Source organism: Ranitomeya imitator, chromosome 4 (genome assembly GCF_032444005.1).
Source record: "Ranitomeya imitator isolate aRanImi1 chromosome 4, aRanImi1.pri, whole genome shotgun sequence".
Taxonomy (NCBI): Eukaryota; Metazoa; Chordata; class Amphibia; order Anura; family Dendrobatidae; genus Ranitomeya; species Ranitomeya imitator.
Genome location: NC_091285.1, coordinates 574,787,243 through 574,809,351, shown reverse-complemented (window position 1 = coordinate 574,809,351; position 22,109 = coordinate 574,787,243). Strand labels below are relative to the sequence as shown.

Sequence of the window (22,109 nt, the reverse complement as noted above, 5' to 3'; positions counted from 1 at the left end):
CTACTCGAGTTTGCCTTGGGTGCTCGGGTATGCATCGAGTATCACAGGTATGTGAGGTGACAGGAATTATGCTTCTCACTGTCACCTAAAATTAACCGTTCGCATGTAATTTGCAGCAGCTGTTCCATCTTGTTTGTAATGTAGAACTGATATTATTGCATGCAGTACTAATCACCAGTCACAGGAGGTCACTGTTGCCCCTGCAACCTCTTGATGATTGTGGCTTAACCTCTTTCCGACATGTGCCGCAATAGTACGCACATGTCAGATTCCCCCTGTTTCCGGGCACATCACAGTTGATCTATACAGCTGACATGTACCCGCAACAGCCGCAGGTGAAATCGCGATCCACCAGCAGCTGTTAAATAGTTAAATGCTCCTGTCAATCTCTGACATTGGCATTTACATGAAGCAAGTCACTGGCTCCGCCCATCGGCGACCCAGTCACATGAACGCGGGTCACCGGTGGGTCAGCATGGCAACCAGAGGTCTGCAGCAGACCTCTGTGGCTGTCATTGCCAGATTGCTATGAGAGCCACCCCATGGTCAGCGCTCATAGAAAGTGAGCATTTCTGCTACACACAGGCAATCTGATCATCGCCTGTGTGTAGCAGAGGCGATAAAAGTACTGCAGCTTCTAGTCTTCCATGTAGACTATTGAAGCATGCAAAAAGTAAAAAAAAAGTTTTAAAAATATTAAAAAGTTTCAAATAAAATTCAAAATAAAACAATAAAAAAATCAAATATACACATTATTTGGTCTTGCCGCCTTCAGAATCGCCCGATCTATTAATATAAAAAAAACTAACCAGATCGCTAAATAGCATAACGAGAAAAAAATAAAAAACGCCAGAATTAAGTTTTTTTGGTCCCGTTATATTGGATTAAAATGCAATAACAGGAGATCAAAACATTGCTTCTACACCAAAATTGTATCAATAAAAACGTCAGCTAAGCATGCAAAAAAGAAGGCCTCACCCAACCTGAGATCACAAAAAATGGAGACCCTACAGGTCTTGGAAAATGGTGCCATTTATTATTTTAACAAATTTTGTATTTTTTTTTCACCACTTATATTAAAAAGAACCTAGACATGTTTGGTGTCTGTAAGCTCGTAATGTCCTGGAGACTCATAATGGCAGGTCAGTATTAGCATTTAGTGAACATGGTAAAAAAAAACAACTGTGGAATTGCACTTTTTTTGCAATTTCACCGCACTTGGAATTTATTTCCTGTTTTCCAGTACTCAATGTGTTAAAATCAATGGTGTCATTAAGAAGTTAAACTTGTCCTGCAAAAATCAAAGCCCTCACATGGCCATATTGACCAAAAAATAAAACAATTTTTGGCTCTGGGAAGAATTTGAGCAAAAAATGAAAACATAAAAATGGAAAATGGCCCGGGGGTTAATGGGTTAAAGCTGCTTTTTTATTCTGAGTTGGTCACCCCAGCTCTGTGAGGAGAAATAAAAACAGCGATTCTGTTGGCAGAGACAGGTGTTATGTTAAATGGACTGTGTTCTGCTGGCTTGGACAGAACCAGACAAAGCCCCAGGCCAGGGGTCAGTACAAGCAATTGGGAAGAAGTGCCTGACAGGAAGGGGTTGGTTTGGTGGCCATCTGGAGAAAGCTTGGTGCGATCTTGAAGGAGAGGGATGGGTCCCGTCTCCATCAAGTGCCATCTGCGGAGGTGAAATCCCCAGGATACAACATCCGTAACACACCCAGAGGGCCCTCAGCTGTGGTACCACACATCGGTTAGAAACACGTCATTCTCTGCAACACACAGCGACCAGACACATGTCGGTAAGTCCTGAGCTCAGGCCCACCACGAGGATTACGGCAGGAGCGTGCATGCACACACAGTTAGTTTAGCACCAAACTCAGACTAGCAGATACAGGTGCTTGAATACATCAGTGCCCATCGGACTCAGCTTGCTGAACCCCTAGAGACTTACAGAGACTACAGTATTAAAGAGGATCTACCTAAGTATACAGAGGTGATCCAAGGAGCAGCCCATTGCACTCACATGGTCCTTAAAGGGAACACGACAGTGTATAATACCATAACTGGGTTCTACCTAGGGGATTTAGAGTCATCTTGTTAAGTTTGGAGGCTGCTGTGCTGTAGCACGAATAGGTCACCCCTGGCATCCATTTGATTATTCCAGTATTCTAGGTAAATGCTCGGTAGCCGCACTACGCAGCTGCACAACTAAGTAAATTATGGTAAAGTAGTCAACATTTCCGTGCCTACTGCGTGACGCAGCACAGTGGTCCCACTCAGTTCTGACCGTGTGTAAATTAATCTTGCACAGTCTCAGTTTAACAGTAAAAGTTATTTTGGAATATGCTAATACTATATAAAAAATAAAGATTATTTGACAAATTTAGTGTTTACTGCTTTCCTTGTCCATGGCTTTGCTGTATCCTAGGGAGCCCACCCTGGTCCATGGCTTAAAGTTGTTCGAGTGATGTGTTTGAGTCCCTGCGCCCTCATGTTTCGCTGCTGTTAGACAACAACAAGCCATGTGGGGATTGCCTGACATACCCGGGCAATCACCTTCTTGCTTTTGGGCTGTCTAAGCTGCAGAACTTGAGGGCACGGGGACTTGAACATGTCAATTGAGCGGCTGCGATACTTGGTGCATGCCCTAGCACCCTGGGCAAACTCCAGTAACGAACACTTGCGCTCATCACTCATTTTTATACTACTGCAAAGAAAGTGCATTTTGAAATGAATTCCACACCTACAAGGTGGCTTGCAATGGTTTTCATGTGTAGAGGTTGTTTTTTTTCACTGGAAAATTATCTGTTTTTTACAATATTTGATTCTTGAATAACACAGGATTAATAAGTAGACACCGTGCACTGCTGAGTTCATCTTCTCCCGTAATCGATATGGGTTGTCTCAGAATAGAGAACACTTTTACTTTCCTTGTATCAGCTGCTCATGTCATTTCCACCTACTCTTTACAAATTGTTCACCAGTTGTGACACATCACTGGAACCCTGATTTAATGTTAAACATCTATTCCTATACAAAGAAGAAGAGACTTTCAGACTAACCCATAAAACATCCAAATCCCAGACTGCCGGGGATCAGGTGGTGGTGCAATGGCAGCGAACAATGGGGTGAACTCACTCCAACAACCCTTGGGTTGGAATCCCATAGAGATCCCTTTACTCCTTAAAGGGAACCTGTCACCTGAATTTGGCGGGACTGGTTTTGGGTCATATGGGCGGAGTTTTCGGGTTTTTGATTCACCCTTTCCTTACCCGCTGGCTGCATGCTGGGTGCAATATTGGATTGAAGTTCATTCTCTGTCCTCCGTAGTACACGCCTGCACAAGGCAATCTTGCCTTGTGCAGGCATGTACTACGGAGAACAGAGAATGAACTTCAATCCAATATTTCGGCCAGCATGCAGCCAGCAGGTAAGGAAAGGGTGAATCAAACACCCGAAAACTCCGCCCATATGACCCAAAACCAGTCCCGCCAAATTCAGGTGACAGGTTCCCTTTAATCCAAATAGATGTGTTGGAAATGATCCATAAATATCTTTAGTAAGATGTCAGCGGAGAGTTAACCGCAGTACCCTGAGACGCCTTTCTATCCCTAACTTCTGTCAGTGAGTTGGAAATAAATTGCCCCACAATTCCTGCAAAATAAGGAGATTAAGGTGTCACAGATCTGTTAGGAAGAATGATTTCAGCCTTTTTTCCTGCTAGGTAACTATTCAGCCTGGTATACGAGGGGGGATAAATGAATTTCTACAGAGCTATAGCGTCTGTCTCTTGTTACATTCTGCTTGTAAGTAAAAGCCATGGATTTGTATCAGATATTCTCAATGACTTCTTAATTTCAATTCTGGACTCTGTACGTACAAACAAGTCAGTGTATATTCTTTGATGAAGGGTAAATAAATATATATGATTGAAAGGGAATAAATAAAAGGCAGGACAATAAATTCAATTGGCACTTAATTGCCTGTTAGCAAGGCAAATGTCATAAAACGCAAGAGATCTCGCTTCTTTAAATCATATCTGGTTGACAGAGATATACAGAACATTAGTCAATAGAAAAAAATCCAAAGTATTATTGTAGCAAGCACATATTGGCTATGTTTGTGATATTGTGCCAAATGGAGAAATCTGCGTCTCGTTCTATATGTTAAATCCTAAAGGTCAGTGGTGTTATTTTAATAATATGCATGTAGAAAAACTCCTATAAAATACAATTTCCTTCTTCTACTGTGCCACATGTGACAATATGCTATTTGGAATACTGAATGGTAAATTAAACACACACAGCTCACACATACAGTATATATTTATATACTTATATATACATACAGAGAGAGAAAATGATGTAACATATCAAATATGCAAATATGCTTAGCAGAAATGCTATATAACTATGCCTGTTACATTGCTAATGAAGGGTATCATTAGGCACTCACCAAATTCGGCGCTCTTGTCCTAGGACTATTCCATTTCCATAGAAACTTCCAACTTGTGCTTGTCCTGCGCTGGTACCCAGGTCTGAGTCTTTACATCCTCTCTATACACACAACTGTATCCCTGCTGATGCTTCATAGAGGCAGCTAAGCGATGAGCATTGGATATTGTGGGAGGGGAGACAGTGCATAAAGCCTGTACCAGGTGACCCATGGAAGATAAAGTGCAGATCCTAGAACAGTACGGTACCATAGGAGGCACCGACGGCTCTGTAATGCCCCATACATGTATTAGTAAAATGCAGACAATATTAACATAAGAGATGCTGATGTATGTAATTATTCATGTACTAATATATGCCATTTGTTTGTGAAATCTAAAATAAAGAAAACGATCAGTTTCATTGCCTTCCAAATTTTTGGTTACTAAAAGGCAGATGGAAGTGAACTTTTATTTCTCAACAACATAAATGGTTAAAATTGCAAAGTGCTTGTAAAAGAAGCAATTTTACAGTTTACCTCTTATTAAAAGAACAAAACGGAGGGATTTTTAATCCTATTGTGTACTGATCATTGCCAAGGTTACCAGCTTTTTTTACAGGGGCACAGTGTAGGTTATATTTTTTTTAATTCTGGGTGCACAGTGTGGTTGTGTTTTTTATTCAAAGGACTCAACGCAGGCATTTTTTTTTTTACAGGGGCATAGTGTGCAACAGTGTTAAAATTAAGGGATCACAGAGCAGAAATGTGCTTCAAGAGCCATGAAGAGCTGCGTGGCAAACTCGGGAGAGATATGTCATGCTTGCAGTAAAGGGAGTGGAACAAAGGGGGCTAGGGGAGAGTTTAGAGCAGATCAAGGAGAATTATTGTGTGTGAGACAGAGAGAACAGCAAGAGCAAGCGTGGCAGAGCTTCACAGATATGGCAAGGCTCGTTAAAAGGTCGATATTGACTTTTAGGGTTGCTGCTTCCAATAGGTGGCACTAGAGTTAATTTCCCAGAAGAGTATTGCACAGCTTTGTAAGCCTGTATGTCACTCGCCATAAGAAGAAATGTTATCCCTTAGGGCTCATACCCATATGTGTGAAAAAGAATATTCTGTTATCAGGACCGAAAAAACGGCCGAATGTCATGAGCGTACAATCCGATTTTTCACACCTAGCATCTGATTTACATCTGAATACAGTGCAATTGCAATGCGATTTTAACATGAGCTTTTACATAGAACAATTCTCTATGTCATTTACACATAGTTTTCAAAGGAAAAGACATGATGTCTTTGTGGTATTTTCCTGATGAAGAGGTCAGATAGTACTTGAAACGCGTTGAATAAACCACCAGAGCTTTTCATTACATTTGAATCTGTGTTATTGTGGCAGCGCGGACTTAATCCACAAACTATCCTGCACAAAGTCTCTGAGAAGGTCGCGTGGGCGGCCCGTGGATCTGCAGCAGCCGATACGCACATGCTTTTGCCTTACACCATCAGGTGAGCAGCTCCCTGTTAAATAACTGCACTTAATCTGAGGATAAGACACTATATGCGCTTTTTGTCTCCCTAAACGACCAGCTACAGAGACTGTGATAAGAAATGTGCCATGTGCCCATTGGCTCCTACAGTTGAAGGTGCCAAACGCTCCGGGCCAGGAAGTCCTGCGCGCATTCTGCCTAGGAAGGACTGGGTGATTCACCGGGAACTGTGCCCCATCTCACCATCTTATATCTGTCGAGCTACGGTAAGCTCCGATGAAGTTGGAGATTGCACTTCATACCACACAATGAATCCTGGACCCAAGACCCCATCCAAGATGACAAGGACCCACTGTCAGCGCCAGAAACCGGATCATCAACACCTTCAGGACGACACCAAACTCACCACACACTAACTGCGTTGGGGCCACTGTTTGAGCCAAAAACTCTACAGTCAGGAAGCTGCAAGACCAATAAATTAACCCTTGTAAAACTGCTGCATTACTTATTGCTGTTGTTTAGCTCACCCTGCACACCATTTGTGTTTACATCGCCTGCTATACTCCCGCTTACAACTTCCTCTCCCTACGTGGAGTAACCCCCTGTTCAAGTAAAGTATCGTTAACCCTTGCTCTGCCTCCTGTCCGTTACTCCATCCCGCAACCTGCTCACACTGTCATACCAGTTCCCAGCCTGGGGCTTCTGGAATCACTCCCTCAGAAATGGGAGGCAGAATACTCCATCTTTCTGTGAAGCCAAGGGGAGGAGGGCATTCCCAGATCATCTGGCTAGTCTGGGGTTCTGATGCAATTTCACTGCTCACAGTGAAGCATCAGTCTGCACACTGGGATCTGCTCCTGTGGTATTTTGGTCTCTGCTCAGTAATGGATGACTGCCCTCTTCTCCACTGGTCTCGACCCTCTTCCCTTCTTCTCCAGCTCGCTCAGCAAATCAGTCTCTTCCTCGACTGCTCCTCCTCCCCTATGATGCAGAGGGGGCAATGTCTACTAGGAGTTGTAGTACAGGGTAGTGCAGCAAGAGAATCATTAAGGTCTGCTGCTGTGAATGTCTGTACCAGGGTCGAACTGGGGTGTCTGGGGCCCACAGGGGGAATGGACTCTCTGGGCCCACCCTGCAGCTATATGCAAATATCTGTCAGTCGTTATCCCCATTATAGTGGAGCATCGGCTGGAAAACACAGGCGGCTCCTGCACATCTACTGTGCGCCCCCATAACTTGGATGTATAATTATGGTAGGTTACATTAATGGGTTTCTTTGGTTAAAACATGTTATCACAGATCCATGGGCTCCACAGGATAGGTGAACGCTTAGGTTTGACCATTAGAAACTACATCAATCAGAAGAATGAGGAAGTTTTATCATTGATAGGACACTTATCCCCATTTTAAAATGAAGCAGCAGGTTGGATATCTGACCACAGGGAATGAATGGATCAGTGGTCAAGTCGGACATGCCATTCCAGTCTAATGGGGATAAAAAGTTCCACATTTTGCTGAATGGCTCAGACCCCCACAAATCAATACGTTATCACTTATTCTGTGGATAGGTGATTATTTTTTTCCACAAGAAAACACCTGTAAGTGCATCTCTGCCGTTGTGTTCTAAGTATTTAATTTTTAATGGAAATAAAAAATCTAGTGTCAGTGTACAGTACAGGTAATACAGGGATCACCAGTGACATTATACACAGTAGCTCTGTATGCAGTGTCAGAGTACAGGAAATACAGTGATCACCAGTGACGTTATACACAAGAGCTCTGTTTATAGTGTCAGTGTAAAGGTAATATAGCGATCACCAAAGACATTATACACAAGAGCTGTGTATATAGTGTATAGTGTACAGATAATACAGTGATCACCACTGATATTATTCACAAGAGCTCTGTATAAAGTGTCAGTGTACAGGTAATACAGGGATCACCAGTGACATTATACACAAGAGCTCTGTATATAGTGTACAGATAATACAGTGATCACCAGTGACATTATACACAAGAGCTCTGTATATAGTGTCAGAGTACAGGTAATACAGGGATCACCACTGACATACACAGGAGCTCTGTATATAGTGTCAGTGTACAGGTAATACAGTGATCACCAGTGACATTATACACAAGAGCTGTGTATATAGTGTTTAGTGTACAGATAATACAATAATCATTAGTAACATTATACACAAGAGCTCTGTAATTAACAAAGCACACTATCGTCAGCAGGGTAAAATAAAAAGAGGTACCTATATAAAAAATTATAAGAAATCCTAAAAATATATATGTAATAAATATAAATATCCACCCTGAAAAACCCAGTATGCCACAGGTGTAGTGAAACCACTATATTACTTATAAGAAATCATGCTCAACCCCATAGAATAAATCCCCAAGAGCAATCACCACAGAAAGTACTGGTATATATAATATTTTATTCAACATTAACAGACCATACAAAAACACTTAGATAAAAAATACAAACAAAAATGTTTAATATATATATATGTGTATTTAAAATTCTGTTAAAATATATTTGAATAATTGAATCTATAAATATAGCTAATTATAGCAGTGCCTGTGGCTCTTAGTTGCCCCTATAATATAATTGATGTGTCCATATATAAAAATACAAAAGGTCCAATATGACCAGATCAGCAACGCTGATGAGGAAAAAGGGAACTGTGAAAAAGTGTGGAAATTATAAATTATATAAATAGTGCATGATAAATTTGTGCTTAATTATAAATAACAAAATTACGTGTGGTAAATATAAAACCCAGAGGACCATATAGGAGGACACTTACTTGTATAAAAATAAATGATGACAGCGGGGACCAACCGTAGCACACCAGGGCACCCCTGCCCTGCCCTTCGTGCAGGGCACCCCTGCCCTGGTGTGCTACGGTTGGTCCCCGCTGTCATCATTTATTTTTATACAAGTAAGTGTCCTCCTATATGGTCCTCTAGGTTTTATATTTACCACACGTAATTTTGTTATTTATAATTAAGCACAAATTTATCATGCACTATTTATATAATTTATAATTTCCACACTTTTTCACAGTTCCCTTTTTCCTCATCAGCGTTGCTGATCTGGTCATATTGGACCTTTTGTATTTTTATATATGGACACATCAATTATATTATAGGGGCAACTAAGAGCCACAGGCACTGCTATAATTAGCTATATTTATAGATTCAATTATTCAAATATATTTTAACAGAATTTTAAATACACATATATATATATTAAACATTTTTGTTTGTATTTTTTATCTAAGTGTTTTTGTATGGTCTGTTAATGTTGAATAAAATATTATATATACCAGTACTTTCTGTGGTGATTGCTCTTGGGGATTTATTCTATGGGGTTGAGCATGATTTCTTACAAGAGCTCTGTGTATAGTGTCAGTGTACAGGTAATGCAGGGATGACCAGTGACATTATACACAGGAGCATTGTATATAGTGTCAGAGTACAGGTAATATAGTGACCACCAATGACATTATACACAAAAGCTCTGTATATAGTGCCATTGTACAGGTACTACAGTGATCACCAGCAACATTATGCACAGGAGCTCTGTATATAGTGTCAGTGTAAAGGTTATATCGTGCCTGCCAATGACATTATATGCAGGAGCACTGTATAGAGTGTCAGTGTACAAGTAATACAGTGATCACTGGTGACATTATACACAGCAGATCTGTATATAGTGGCAGTGTACAGATAATACAGTGATCACTACTGACATTATACACAGGACCTCTGTATATAGTGTCAGTGTACATGTAATACAGTGATCACCAGTGATATTATACACAGGAGCTCTGTATATAGTGACAGTGTACAGGTACTACAGTGATCACCAGTAATATTATACACAGGAGCTCTGTATATATTGTCAGTGTAGTGTCAGTGTACTGATAATACAGTGATCACCAGTAAAATTATACACAGGACTTCTGTATATAGTGTCAGTGTACAGATAAAGCAGTGATCACCAGTGACATTATACACAGTAGCTCTGTATATAGTGTCAGTGTACAGGTAGTACAGTGATCACCGGTGACATTATACACAGGACCTCTGTATACAGCATATAGTGTACAGGTAATACAGGTATACAGTGTATAGTGTGTGTACATGTAATACACTGACTCACCAGTGACGTCTGTAGTTGAAGCCCTTCATCTTCGCTTTTCTTCTTCCATAAGCACAAAACCGCCATCACTTCTTCCCGCTAGGACTCGTCTCTGCAAAAAATAACACACAGTCATCAATAGCTGATCGCTTCCTGAGCACTTTCCCCACTTTTTCCCTGACTTCTACACTATGTCAGATGAAGGAAAAAAGTGGTGTAGTGCTGCCCTGCACAGTAACAGTACTTCCCTTTTGTTAAATCCATGGAAAACTGTTTCTTAAAAAGTAAATTATATTACAGTAGTAATAATGTACCTTATTGGACCCTAAAGAAATCATGTTCCCCACTTGTTGCCGTAAGCTAATAGTAATGAGCAAGAACTAAAATGCTCGGGTGCTCATTGCTCGGGTCGTGCAGATTGGAATACTGGGGTACTCGGCCAGAACAACGAGCCCAAAGTAAAGGTACCGTCACACTCAGCAACTTTACAACGAGAACGACAACGATCCGTGACGTTGCAGCGTCCTGAATAGCGATCTCGTTGTGTTTGAAACGCAGCAGCGATCTGGATCCCGCTGTGATATCGCTGGTCAGAGCTAGAAGTCCAGAACTTTATTTGGTCGTCAGGTCGGTGTGTATCGTCGTGTTTGACAGCAAAAGCAATGATGCCAGCAATGTTTTACATGGAGCCAACAACCAGCTACAACGATAAGTGAGTTGCCGTTACGTCACTGGATCGCTCCTGCATCGTTCTGAAGCTGCTGTGTTTGACGTCTCTACAGCGACCTAAACAGCGACGCTGCAGCAATCGGCTCGTTGTCTATATCGCTGCAGCGTCACTGAGTGTGACGGTACCTTAAGTCTATGGGAGACTCGAGAATTTTTACCGCGATCCACCCCTGGGGTCCTTTTAAGGTCTATAAACGTCTAAAAATGATGGAAACACTGCTCAAATAACACAGTGACATCATGGGGATTGCCCATTGAAGCATTCCTGACTCCTAGTTCACAGCTTTAATCCAATTTTTCAGAGATTCATGCCATTTTTCCCAGTGCCACAAAAAACACATGAAAACAAAACCAAAACGGATTTTGCTTTGAAATATGTTAAGGCACATCCTTTTCAGGTTAATAACTTGCCTGTAAGGCCAAATATTTAGCTCCAGACTGAAAATTTCCTCCCCCACTTAGGCTTTGTTCAGACGCAGCGTTTTTGAATCGTTTTTCAACTTTAACATTGCTTTCAACCACTACAAATGCATTCGCTGGGAAATGTCATTGTAACATGTAACAACCTTAGCTGGCCAAGTGGTGTGTGACACATACGCAGACCCATCTTGTTTCATTTATGAAGGAGGGATTCTTAAAGTCACTGAGCCTATTTTTACTCGTGCATCAGGCGGCATTAATCTTCATAAAGTGCCATTATGAAACAGTTGGTCTCCTAAGCTGTTGTAGCCTACGCTGTGAGTGGATGGGCTGCCAAGAATTACAATGCACCACAATACTCCTGGACGCACCCCAATAAGCCTTTGAACCCACATAGTGGATGGGCCCATGAAAATCCACTTGACAATATGCATTTTGTACTCCGTACTCCTTTGTTTTACACATTAGCAGCAAGGCCAGCCCTGCTACATAGTCATATGCACCCCATTACGCCTTTGAACCCACATACTGGATGGGGCCATGAAAATCCACGTGTATTTTTTAATGGTTTGATGGTTCCCTCTTTGCACAATTATTTGCCGGTTGAATTTAGCAATTTTATTTGCCATTTTTTAACAGTAAGTTTCAGAAACAGCTTTAAAAAAGGCTAATACTTGCAATACAACGCAATTGTAATGCAAACTACAAAATTCAAGGAATAGTATGATTGAATAGTGTGACTGCGTACACTTTTGTATATGTTAACATACAAAGGTTAATAAGTACATATAAGGATTAAACACATATAGTGATTACGTATATATGAAGATTAACTACATACAGTATACTTAGATCATCACCAAGAGGCTTTTAAACTTCATACATCTGGAATATCAGAGAAACAATACCAAGACAGAGAACCCCTGGGAGATTACCTACACTGCATGGGCATCCCCAATTATGCAGGTATTAGCACACTGTACATGTACAGGTACCCCAGTTTTGGCATCTGTCTTAGTCATGTTTTTCTGGTCTTATATAGTGATTTACACTATGTAGTCACTCTAGTTTCACCCAGACCTTCAAGTAGCCACTTTTCAAGGTTGGATGAAACTGAGATATCATGGAGTCATCAGACGAGGGGCCATAAACCCCTAGAAAATAAAAGCCACAAGGATTTAGATCAAACCGCAACAGGCATAGTTTCAGTAAACTTTAATATTTTACAATGACAAACAGCAAACATATAGAGGCTTAGAACTGTTTGTGAAGTGATTAAACAAACATTTATCAAGATTGTGTCACTATGAGCATTGTCTGTCACATCTGTAAATGTTTTACAAGAAATGCAGCTATGTGATTGTCTGAATGCATTGGGTATACAGTATTTTAATCTTGGTTACAAATCGCCATTTGTATATTTGCCATTTGTACATTTGAGGCAGCCAATGTTATGGCTCTCAAGGAGAGAAACTAATATAGTGGACAAAGCTCTATTTTTAATGAACTACTTAGCCAAACTAACAGCATTGCTTTATCAAATTTATATAAAGTGTATTGTGTCCAATTTGAGCAAACAGGCAACACAAATAAGAGCTTTTTAAGGGAGCTCTTTAAGGTACACAAATGTTATCAAGTCTTTGCCAACAAGGAGGTAGTTTCACCAATCTGGGGCACCTTTTTTAAAAATAGACTAGTGCCATCACAGCCCCCTTGCCCAAAATGCACCGTACAAAGCACGTTCACCCTGTTGATCTAGTGGCAGGTGAAGGACACACTGCAGGAGACATAGTTAAGAAGTAGGCCCAATGTAATGTAATGCCCAATTCCCCAATGTGGGTTCCTTTTTTTTCTAAATAAACTAGTGCAATCAACAGTACAGAGCACGTTCACCCCGGTCATCTAGTGGTTGCGGATGATGAGGATGAGAATAAGGAGGAGGATAGCAACAAACAAACCAAATGTGAAAGCGCATACCCATGTGTGGTTGTGAAGAGGTGCATGAGAATCAGGGGTGGATTAAGGGTAGCCAGGGCCCCGGGCTGTTCAGACACTGTGGGTCCCCCCGGTCATATGACAGGGTTATGTGATGGGGGTCATGTGACAGGGGTCCTGATATACCTGAACCAGATTATTCCAGAAAAATGGCCGGGCCCTACTCTACTGTAACCTATTAAATATTTTTTAAAATATGCAATACAATTTAGGTATATTTTGACCAATAATATCACGTACAAGGGACAAATACCACCGCACCATGACCAACCACAAATTACAATCACAGTGATCGAATAATATCACATACAAGGAACAAATACCACCGCACCATGTCAAGACCACATATTGCCACCACTTGTGACCAAATAGCACATACAAGGGACAAATACCACAACACTATTTCCAGACCACATATTACCACCACATAGTGACTAAATACTACAATACTGATCAGTAATAAAAAAACAAAAAAACACAATACTATCACCATAAGTGCCAGTATTCACAGGAGATCTGTACTTAGTATGCATTGTCTGTGTAGAGGTAATACAGAGATCACTGGTGGTATTATACACAGGAGCTCTGTTGTTGTGAATTCTGTGGCCAAGCTCCCTCCTGTGGTCGATAGTGGTACTTCGGCTGGTTCTGTCTATGAGCTTCCTTTGGTGGATGAGAGTGGTACTGCGGCTTCTGAGTTTCCTTCCTCAGGTGATGAGGTTAAGTCGTTAGGTGCTGCTCTATTTAACTCCACCTGGTGCTTTGATCCGGGCCTCCAGTCAATGTTCTAGTATTGGTCTTGCTTCCTCCTGGATCGTTCCTGTGGCCTGTCTATCCTGCATAAGCTAAGTTTTGCTTGTGTTATTTTTGCTTGCTATTTTTTCTGTCCAGGTTGCTTTATTGGTTTTTCTTGCTTGCTGGAAGCTCTGAGACGCAGAGGGAGCACCTCCGTACCGTTAGTCGGTACGGAGGGTCTTTTTGCCCCTCTGCGTGGTTGTTTGTAGGTTTTTGTGTTGACCGCAAAGCTATCTTTACTATCCTCGGTCTATTCAGTAAGTCGGGCCTCACTTTGCTAAATCTATTTCATCTCTGTGTTTGTATTTTCATCTTACTCACAGCCATTATATGTGGGGGGCTGCCTTTTCCTTTGGGGAATTTCTCTGAGGCAAGGTAGGCTTATTTTTCTATCTTCAGGGCTAGTTAGTTTCTCAGGCTGTGCCGAGTTGCATAGGGAGCGTTAGGCGCAATCCACGGCTACCTCTAGTGTGGTGTGTTAGGATTAGGGATTGCGGTCAGCAGAGTTCCCACGTCTCAGAGCTCGTCCTTTGTTTTTGGTATTTGTCAGGTCACTTTGTGTGCTCTGAACTTCAATGTCCATTGTGGTTCTGAATTACCTGATCATAACAGTACTGGAGGCCCAAAGTACTAATGCTTCTCAATAGAGGGAAAAGAGAAGTTCTGAGACCATTTTTTTTTCTTTGCACTGTGTTCTGTCTTTCTTTTCCCCTTTACATCAGGGTGGTTCAGAACACAGGTGTGGACATGGACATTCAAGGTCTGTTCTCTTCGATGGATAATCTCGCTATAAATGTACAGAATATTCAAGATTTAGTGGTTCAGAATCCTATGTTAGAACCTAAGATTCCTATTCCTGAGTTATTTTCTGGAAATAGAGCAAAGTTTTTGAATTTTAAAAATAATTGTAAACTATTTCTGGCTTTGAAACCCCGCTCCTCTGGTGACCCAGTACAACAAGTTAAGATCATTATTTCTTTATTACGTGGCGACCCTCAAGACTGGGCATTTTCCCTTGCGCCAGAAGATCCTGCATTATGTAATATTGATGCGTTTTTTCTGGTGCTCGGATTGCTGTACGACGAACCTAATTCAGTGGATCAGGCAGAGAAAAATTTGCTGGCTCTATGTCAGGGTCAGGATGAGATAGAGATTTATTGTCAGAAGTTTAGAAAGTGGTCCGTGCTCATTCAATGGAATGAATGTGCGCTGGCAGCTATTTTCAGAAAGGGTCTCTCTGAAGCCCTTAAGGATGTCTGTTGTGAATTCTGTGGCAGAGCTCCCTCCTGTGGTCACAAGTGGTACTTCGGCTGATATTCTCTGGGAGCTTCCGTTTGTGGAGGAAAGTGGTACTGCGGCTTCTGAGTTTCCTCCCTCAGGTGATCTGGTGAGGTCGTTAGGTGCTTCTCTACTTAACTCCACCTAATGCTTTGATCCTGGCTTCCTGTCAATGTTCCAGTGTTGGACTTGTTTTTCCCTGGATCATTCCTGTGGCCTGCTGCTCTGCATAGCTAAGTTCTTCTTTGCTATTTGTTTGCTATTTTTTCTGTCCAGCTTGTCTAATTGTTTTGCTGGAAGCTCTGGGACGCAAAGGGTGTACCTCCGTGCCGTTAGTTCGGTACGGAGGGTCTTTTTGCCCCCTTTGCATGGTTTTCTTTAGGGTTTTGTGTAGACCGCAAAGTTATCTTTCCTATCCTCGCTCTGTTAAGAAAGTCGGGCCTCACTTTGCTGAATCTATTTCATCCCTACGTTTGTCTTTTCATCTTTACTCACAGTCATTATATGTGGGGGCTGCCTTTTCCTTTGGGGTATTTCTCTGAGGCAAGGTAGGCTTATTTTCTATCTTCAGGCTAGTTAGTTTCTCAGGCTGTGCCGAGTTGCATAGGCAGAGTTAGGCGCAATCCACGGCTGCCTCTAGTGTTGTTTGGAGAGGATTAGGGATTGCGGTCTGCAGAGTTCCCACGTCTCAGAGCTCGTTCTATGATTTTGGGTTATTGTCAGATCACTGTATGTGCTCTGACCTCCATGTCCATTGTGATACTGAATTGCCTTTCATAACAGATGTCATGGTGGGATTTCCTATGCCTGCTGGTCTGAATGAGTCTATGTCTTTGGCCATTCAGATCGGTCGACGCTTGTGCGAGCGTAAATCTGTGCACCATTTGGCGGTATTATCTGAGCATGAACCTGAGCCTATGCAGTGCGATAGGACTTTGACCAGAGCTGAAAGGCAAGAACACAGACGTCAGAATGGGCTGTGTTTCTACTGTGGTGATTCCACTCATGCTATCTCCGATTGTCCTAAGCGCACTAAGCGGTTCGCTAGGTCTGCCACCATTGGTACAGTACAGTCGAAATTTCTTTTGTCCGTTACTTTGATCTGCTCTTTGTCTTCCTATTCTGTCATGGCATTTGTGGATTCAGGCGCGGCCCTGAATTTGATGGACTTGGAGTTTGCTAGGCGCTGTGGGTTTGTCTTGGAGCCCTTGCAGTGTCCTATTCCATTGAGAGGAATTGATGCTACGCCTTTGGCCAAGAATAAGCCTCAGTATTGGACCCAGCTGACCATGTGCATGGCTCCTGCGCACCAGGAGGATATTCGCTTTCTGGTGTTGCATAATCTGCATGATGTGGTCGTGTTGGGGTTGCCATGGCTACAAGTCCATAACCCAGTATTAGATTGGAAATCAATGTCTGTGTCCAGCTGGCGTTGTCAGGGGGTACATGGTGATGTTCCATCTCTGTCTATCTCATCATCCACCCCTTCTGAGGTCCCAGAGTTCTTGTCTGATTACCGGGATGTATTCGATGAGCCCAAGTCCAATGCCCTACCTCCGCATAGGGATTGTGATTGTGCTATCAATTTGATTCCTGGTAGTAAGTTTCCTAAGGGTCGACTGTTTAATTTATCTGTACCTGAGCACGCCGCTATGCGGAGTTACGTGAAGGAGTCTTTGGAGAAGGGTCATATTCGCCCGTCATCGTCTCCATTGGGAGCAGGGTTCTTTTTTGTGGCCAAGAAGGATGGTTCACTGAGACCTTGTATTGATTACCGCCTTCTAAATAAAATTACGGTCAAATTTCAGTACCCCTTGCCGCTGCTGTCTGATTTGTTTGCTCGGATTAAGGGGGCTAGTTGGTTCACCAAGATAGATCTTCGTGGTGCGTATAATCTTGTGCGTATTAAACGGGGCGATGAATGGAAAACAGCATTTAATATGCCCTAAGGCCATTTTGAGTACCTGGTTATGCCATTTGGACTTTCTAATGCTCCATCAGTGTTTCAGTCCTTTATGCATGACATCTTCCGAGAGTACCTGGATAAATTCTTGATTGTATACTTGGATGATATTTTGGTCTTCTCGGATGATTGGGAGTCTCATGTGAAGCAGGTCAGAATGGTGTTCCAGGTCCTGCGTGCTAATTCTTTGTTTGTGAAGGGGTCAAAGTGTCTCTTTGGTGTTCAGAAGATTTCATTTTTGGGGTTCATTTTTTCTCCTTCTACTATCGAGATGGACCCTGTTAAAGTTCAGGCCATTTATGATTGGACTCAGCCAACATCTCTGAAGAGTCTGCAGAAGTTCCTGGGCTTTGCTAATTTTTATCGTCGCTTCATCGCTAATTTTTCTAGCATTGCTAAACTGTTGACTGATTTAACCAAGAAGGGTGCTGATGTGGTCAATTGGTCTTCTGCTGCTGTGGAAGCTTTTCAGGAGTTGAAGCGTCGTTTTTCTTCTGCCCCTGTGTTGTGCCAACCAGATGTTTCGCTTCCGTTCCAGGTCGAGGTTGATGCTTCCGAAATTGGAGCAGGGGCTGTTTTGTCGCAGAGAAGTTCTGATTGCTCGGTGATGAAACCATGCGCCTTCTTTTCTAGGAAATTTTTGCCTGCTGAGCGAAATTATGATGTTGGCAATCGAGAGTTGCTAGCCATGAAGTGGGCATTCGAGGAGTGGCGTCATTGGCTTGAAGGAGCTAAGCATCGCGTGGTGGTCTTGACTGATCACAAAAACTTGACTTATCTCGAGTCTGCCAAACGGTTGAATCCTAGACAGGCTCGTTGGTCACTGTTTTTCTCCCGTTTTGACTTTGTGGTTTCGTACCTTCCGGGCTCTAAAAATGTGAAGGCGGATGCCCTGTCTAGGAGTTTTGTGCCCGATTCTCCGGATTTGTCTGAGCCGGCGGGTATTCTCAAAGAGGGGGTAATTTTGTCTGCCATCTCCTCTGATTTGCGGCGGGTGCTGCAAAAATTTCAGGCTAATAGACCTGACCGTTGCCCAGCGGAGAAACTGTTTGTCCCTGATAGGTGGACGAATAAAGTTATCTCTGAGGTTCATTGTTCGGTGTTGGCTGGTCATCCTGGAATCTTTGGTACTAGAGATTTGGTGGCTAGATCCATTTGGTGGCCGTCTCTGTCGCGGGATGTGCGTTCTTTTGTGCAGTCCTGTGGGATTTGTGCTCGGGCTAAGCCCTGCTGTTCTCGTGCCAGTGGGTTGCTTTTGCCCTTGCCGGTCCCGAAGAGGCCTTGGACACATATCTCTATGGATTTTATTTCGGATCTCCCCATCTCTCAAAGAATGTCGGTCATTTGGGTGGTTTGTGATCGCTTCTCTAAGATGGTCCATTTGGTGCCCTTGTCTAAATTGCCTTCCTCCTCTGATTTGGTGCCGTTGTTTTTCCAGCATGTGGTTCGTTTACATGGCATTCCAGAGAACATCGTTTCTGACAGAGGTTCCCAGTTTGTTTCGAGGTTTTGGCGAGCCTTTTGTGCTAGGATGGGCATTGATTTGTCTTTTTCCTCGGCTTTCCATCCTCAGACAAATGGCCAGACTGAACGAACCAATCAGACCTTGGAAACATATCTGAGATGTTTTGTTTCTGCTGATCAGGATGATTGGGTGTCCTTTTTGCCGTTGGCTGAGTTTGCCCTTAATAATCGGGCCAGCTCGGCTACTTTGGTTTCGCCGTTTTTCTGCAATTCTGGGTTCCACCCTCGTTTCTCTTCAGGGCAGGTTGAGTCTTCAGACTGTCCTGGTGTGGATACTGTGGTGGATAGGTTGCAGCAGATCTGGACTCATGTAGTGGACAATCTGACTTTGTCCCAGTAGAAGGCTCAACGTTTCGCTAACCGCAGGCGCTGTGTGGGTCCCCGACTTTGTGTTGGGGATTTGGTTTGGTTGTCATCTCGTTATATTCCTATGAAGGTTTCCTCTCCTAAATTTAAGCCTCGTTTCATTGGTCCATATAGGATTTCTGAGGTTCTTAATCCTGTGTCTTTTCGTTTGACTCTTCCAGCTTCTTTTTCCATCCATAACGTGTTCCATAGGTCATTGTTGCAGAGATACGTGGCACCTGTGGTTCCATCTATTGATCCTCCTGCTCCGGTTTTGGTTGAAGGGGAATTGGAGTATATAGTGGAGAAGATTTTGGATTCTCGTGTTTCGAGACGGAAACTCCAGTATCTGGTTAAGTGGAAAGGTTATGGTCAGGAAGATAATTCCTGGGTCTTTGCCTCTGATGTCCATGCTGCCGATCTGGTTCGTGCCTTTCATGTGGCTCATCCTGGTCGGCCTGGGGGCTCTGGTGAGGGTTCGGTGACCCCTCCTCAAGGGGGGGTACTGTTGTGAATTCTGTGGCCAAGCTCCCTCCTGTGGTCGAGAGTGGTACTTCGGCTGGTTCTGTCTATGAGCTTCCTTTGGTGGATGAGAGTGGTACTGCGGCTTCTGAGTTTCCTTCCTCAGGTGATGAGGTTAAGTCGTTAGGTGCTGCTCTATTTAACTCCACCTGGTGCTTTGATCCTGGCCTCCAGTCAATGTTCTATTATTGGTCTTGCTTCCTCCTGGATTGTTCCTGTGGCCTGTCTATCCTGCATAAGCTAAGTTTTGCTTGTGTTATTTTTGCTTGCTATTTTTTCTGTCCAGGTTGCTTTATTGGTTTTTCTTGCTTGCTGGAAGCTCTGAGACGCAGAGGGAGCACCTCCGTACCGTTAGTCGGTGCGGAGGGTCTTTTTGCCCCTCTGCGTGGTTGTTTGTAGTTTTTTGTGTTGACCGCAAAGCTATCTTTCCTATCCTCGGTCTATTCAGTAAGTCGGGCCTCACTTTGCTAAATCTATGTCATCTCTGTGTTTGTATTTTCATCTTACTCACAGTCATTATATGTGGGGGGCTGCTTTTTCCTTTGGGGAATTTCTCTGAGGCAAGGTAGGCTTATTTTTCTATCTTCAGGGCTAGTTAGTTTCTCAGGCTGTGCCGAGTTGCATAGGGAGCGTTAGGCGCAATCCACGGCTACCTCTAGTGTGGTGTGTTAGGATTAGGGATTGCGGTCAGCAGAGTTCCCACGTCTCAGAGCTCGTCCTTTGTTTTTGGTATTTGTCAGGTCACTTTGTGTGCTCTGAACTTCAATGTCCATTGTGGTTCTGAATTACCTGATCATAACACTCTGTATATAATGTATAGGTAATACAGTGATCACTGGTGACATTGTACACAGGACCTCTGTTTATAGTATGCAGTGTATAGTGTCAGTGTATAGGTAACACTGACTCACCAGTGACGTCTCTAGGTGAAGTCCTTCATCTTTCATCCAGCACAGACCGCCATCATTTCTTCCAGCCAGGACTCGTCTCTGCAGGAAATAACACAGTTATCTCGAGCTCCGCTCGCAGAACACATTAATTAATTTTTTACAACTTCTACATTACACCACATGAAGAAAAAAAGGCGATATAGTGTCACTCTGCTCAGTAACAGGACCGCCCCCCATTTAAAAAGTATACTCAAAAAATAAAACAAATACATCACTGCAGTAATATTATCCCTTAACTAGCCCCTATGGTAACAATATTCCCCACCCTGGCCCCGTTTATCTAATTCCTGGCTCCAGCCATATGTTCTCGCATCCTGCCCTCATGAGTATCCATTCTACCCCATATGATCTCCCCATCCTGCCCCATCTGTCTCCATCGTATCCATCCTGCCCCATGATCCAATCCTGCCCCATGTCTTTCATTCTGCCTAGTGTCTCCAATCATGCCCCGTATCTACATTCTGCCCATGCCTCCAGTCCTGCCCCCAGTGTGTCCAGCATTTCCCCCAGACAGTGTGTCCAGCAATCTGCCCCAGTATGTCCAGTATGGCCCCCAGACAGTGTGTCCAGCAATCTTTCCCAGTATGTCCAGCATATTTCCACAGTGTGTCCAGCATTGCCCCCAGTGTGTCTAGCATTGCCCCCAGTGTGTCCAGCAATCTGCCCCAGTATGTCCAGCATATTGCCCCAGTGTGTCCAGCATTGCCCCCAGTGTGTCCAGCAATCTGCCCCAGTATGTCCAGCATATTGCCCCAGAGTGTCCAGCATTGCCCCCAGTGTGTCCAGAATTGCCCCCAGTGTGTCCAGCAATCTGCCCCAGTGTGTCCAGCATATTACCCCCAGTGTGTCTAGCAATCTGACCCAGTATGTCCAATTGTCCAGCATTGCCCACAGTGTCCAGCAATCTACCCACGTGGCCAGCATTGCCCCAGTGTCTCCAGCATTGCCCCAGTGTGTCCAGCATTGCCCCCAGACAGTGTGTCCAGCAATCTGCCTCAGTGTGTCCAGCATATTACCCCCAGTGTGTCCAGCAATCTGCCCCAGTATGTCCAGCATTGCTGTCAGTGTGTCCAGCAATCTGCCCCAGTGTCTCCAGCATTGCCCCAGTGTCTCCAGCATTGCCCCAGTGTCTCAAGCATTGCCCCAGTGTCTCAAGCATTGCCCCAGTGTGTCCAGCAATCATCTGACCCAGTATGTTCTCCAGCATTGCCCCCAGTGTGTCCACCGTTAGGTTATCAAAAAGCAAAACAAAAAAAACAAAACAAACCGAGTCTCCTCACCTGACCTGTGCGCTCCAACGGCGACAATGACGTCAGACGCCGGTGACGTGTGCGCTGTGCCTGCTGCGGCCGACTTCAGCTGACAGCCTCTAATTGGCTGGCAGCTGTTGTTAACTATTGATGTGCGGGCACGCGCCAGCACGTCAATAGGAAACCGCCGCAGCGCCGGAAGGGGCCCGGTGAGCACATGAGACGGGGCCCGATGCGGGCTGTTATGATTCGGTG

At 43.5% G+C, this 22,109-nt stretch overlaps 1 protein-coding gene across 1 annotated transcript in view; it reads right to left on the bottom strand.

The window, feature by feature from the left end:
• The window catches only part of LOC138676769 (gonadotropin-releasing hormone II receptor-like), a 199,031-nt gene extending 194,413 nt beyond the window's left edge, over window positions 1-4,618 (bottom strand). Inside the window, exon 1 of the mRNA XM_069766354.1 lies at window positions 4,462-4,618. The gene's annotated coding sequence lies outside the window, so the exon portion shown is untranslated. The remainder of the gene's footprint in view (window positions 1-4,461) is intronic.
• Window positions 4,619-22,109: the final 17,491 nt, after the last annotated feature.